Below are 3,277 nucleotides of genomic sequence, written 5' to 3'. Positions count from 1 at the left end.
GTTGTTTTGTATATTGGATCACTTACAGAAATTTAGAGCTTGTACCATTGCTACTTAACCCTTGTACTACAGAGGACTTCAAAGTACTTTTAAGTTTCAAGTAATGGAATGGCTGAAGTAATTGCAGTGCCTTAATGAAATCCCTTAAAGATGATCTTGTAATGTGGGTGGATGTAAGAATTTAGCAGGCATGCAACCCTTCGTATTCAGGCTTTGAGATCCTGTTGAGGTGCAGAATGCGCAAGTAACGCAGTTTGCATGGGCAGTGCTTCCTTTTGTACTACAAAAATAGGGTGTGCTAACACCAGTGTACCAAACAGAAAAGATTGCCCTGCTACAAGTAGCTCTTGACACCGAGTTTTCTGGATGTAGGAAGGTTAGTGCTGTAAGAGACAAATGGGAAATCACAATTGGTTTGCTCGATGCTGCAAATGACAGTACACTATACTCAAAGTGTTTGCTCTGGGCACTCTCAACTGGGCTGCTCTCAGAGGAAGCAGTAATTCAGTGACCAGATGTGTTCCCAGAACCTGCTAGCACCCATCTTGGACGGTGTCAACTAAGGATTTTTTTTTTTGCTACTCCCTTTTAATTTTCATCTCATTTTCTGAACTCTGCCTGTATGAGTTCTGAAGAGAAGAACGTGAGAGGCTCTGCATAGCTATTCAGGAGTAATCTTGAGAGTTGCAGTCTGTTGGTGCATTATGAACAGAGAGAGATTCAGTTTGTCAGAATCATAGAAAAGGCCATTGATTTATAGAAGTTTCTATAATTTCCAAGCTCATACTGGAAGGGATTTTATAGATTATTTAGCAACATAATCTGTCCTGAGGAAGAACATTGAAATTTACTGTGGCAGGTGGCATTTTTTGTGGAGTACTACTGAAAACAGGAGAACGTGATCCAGTAGTTGCAGCTGAAGCATGAATATCATTTTAGGAAGAGAACTACTTGAAGGATTTAGTGATAACTTTAGAAACACTGAAAAAGTAGTGCTCAAAATTAAGACCAGAAATGATGATGTAGTTCCTACCTCATGGCCAGAAATGGTGCAAAAGTGATTTAGGATTTGTTGTTTCAATTGTTTATAGTCAAACAGAGAGGGGTGACCCAGGGTAATTGCCCTTACAGCAGAACCAGTGCAAATGAGTGCTTCCTTAAGGTGAAAGCAAAGAGGAAGAATGTGTAGATGTCTATGCAATGCCCAGGAAATAACAGATTACCACAGTCAATTAAGTGCAATGAGTAACTTGTACCTGCTCTCATGTAAGAACAGCCGAAGGCAATGGAGGTTAAAAACATTTGCTCAGGAATGAGGAGAGATGTGGAATAGTAAGGGCTTGGAAAGAATTCTGAATTAAAGGCTCTCTGAGAAGTTCCCTCAGATGCTTTCCAGTTCTGTTGAAGAAATTGAGCAGTGCTGCAGGAGCACAGTGGGTGCTGAACAGCTGCTTACCCCCTTAATCAGTGAGTACTGTGATTAATCAGTTAGTACTGTAATCCTTGGTGCTACACCAAGTTAAATTCTGAACCCCTCAGCACTGCAAGTGCCTAATTCAAGTACATCAGTGTGTACAGGAGTGCTGGGATCTCCACTCAGGTCAACTCAGAGGAATTCAGTCAAGTGTGGCATCTTGAGTCAGATGCTTCTAAACGTATCCTAGCAGAAGAGTCATGTAGATTGAGTAGATGGACAAACCTCCTGTGAAAGTTTTAAGGGGAGAACTAAGTCATTGCTGTCAGAGTTTTGGTATTTCCACAATCCTTTTCAGTAGCTGTTCACCTTCGGGTCACTGAATACCTTAATTCTCAAATTTAGCTGGAATTAATTGTGTATCCATTTTGTTGTTAAGAAAATTTGCAGGTTTATCTCTAGGATGTTTATTTTCAGATGGTGAGTTCTGAGTGCGAGGATCATTCCAGTACAGGGTTATGTTGCCTGAAGTTCCTATGCATCAATTTACTTCAGAAGGGAGGGGTTTGGTACTGCCCTTTGAAGTCAGCCACACTTGGAGCAAGGCTTGGTGAGATCACTCACACCTTTGAGTAGCTGTATCTGGGTGGAAGGAGGATCCTGTAGCTTCTTGAAGCACCCATCAGCCGCTTAACCACATCCAGGTGCTCTGGCTCACTCAGGTTGTGAGAGGCGGGGCTCAGTGGAGATGAAAACAAGAGCTTTACCTAATCCTGCTCTAACACTTGAGCTCCTGGTGGCCTCTTTGGATTTAGCATCTGCCAGACTCATGGCTTCAGGCTTGACTATTTAGGGAGCAAATCAGGTCTGGAGGCTTATCCTGTTGTCTGGGGCAATACCAAGCCCCAGCTGTGCTGCAGCCAAGCTCTAAAATTCATACAAGGTACATTAAGCTAATAACCCCCCTTTTTTCCGTTTTGCCTTCCACGTGGCTCTGCTGAGCTAATCCTTCTGTCTCTGAAAAGAACTACCACTGTCAGGTGTAATAGATGCCCCCAAATATACAGCTGCCATATATAATGGGAGCAGTAGCTGTTTGGGACAGCACCTGATTGATTGTAGGTTTTCTTTTTTTTTAAATACGCAACATAAAAGTAGACCAAGCCATGTTAACACTAGCTCTGTCTTCCATTCTACTTGTTCCAGATGGAGATTAAATACTTTTTTTTTTTTTTGCAAGTGGCCTCTCTTCACAGGCTTTGTGAGGTACTTTTCTTATAGCAGTGGAACATGGTACTGGACTTCCCCTGATACTCCCTTCCTAAAATCAGGAGCAGTGAATGTACAAGTGGCACATTGTCTGTGTCAGGTGGGGTGGCTGTCCTGGTGGCTGTGCTTGCAGCAGGAAGGAAAGGCAGCAGGCCTAGGGCTCCAGGACAATTGGATGCTGTCCCCTGTAGCACAAGATTTGGCACCAGCCTTGCTGGAGTTTCTCCTTTTTTTTTTTAAGGTTATATTAAATTATTGAGCTCTTTCATTTCTGCACCCACAAGTAAAAGAATACTTCATTTCTCTTTATTTCAACAAGGAGATACAAAGCACTGAGCAGGTACTGTCCAGAGTTTGTCAAGGGAGAAGGAATTGGGTTGGAGGTTACTGTTCACCTAGTTTAGCTCTGTCATTTAAGTGCTCTCTATTACAAGCATCTAACACACTACTGCTGGAGGTTAACACTCTTCAGGATTTTCCAAACTGGCATATTAAACAATTATCCTTTAAATGTTATGAAAAAGGAATCAAGTCTTCAAAAACAGAAACCACCTCCCCACATCTAATTAACCATAAAGCAGGCTAGACAAAGAC

The sequence above is a fragment of the Aythya ferina genome (assembly GCF_964211825.1).
Source record: "Aythya ferina genome assembly, chromosome: 2".
Classification (NCBI taxonomy): domain Eukaryota; kingdom Metazoa; phylum Chordata; class Aves; order Anseriformes; family Anatidae; genus Aythya; species Aythya ferina.
The sequence above is the reverse complement of the archived record's forward strand: the minus strand, read 5'-3'. Positions refer to the sequence as shown.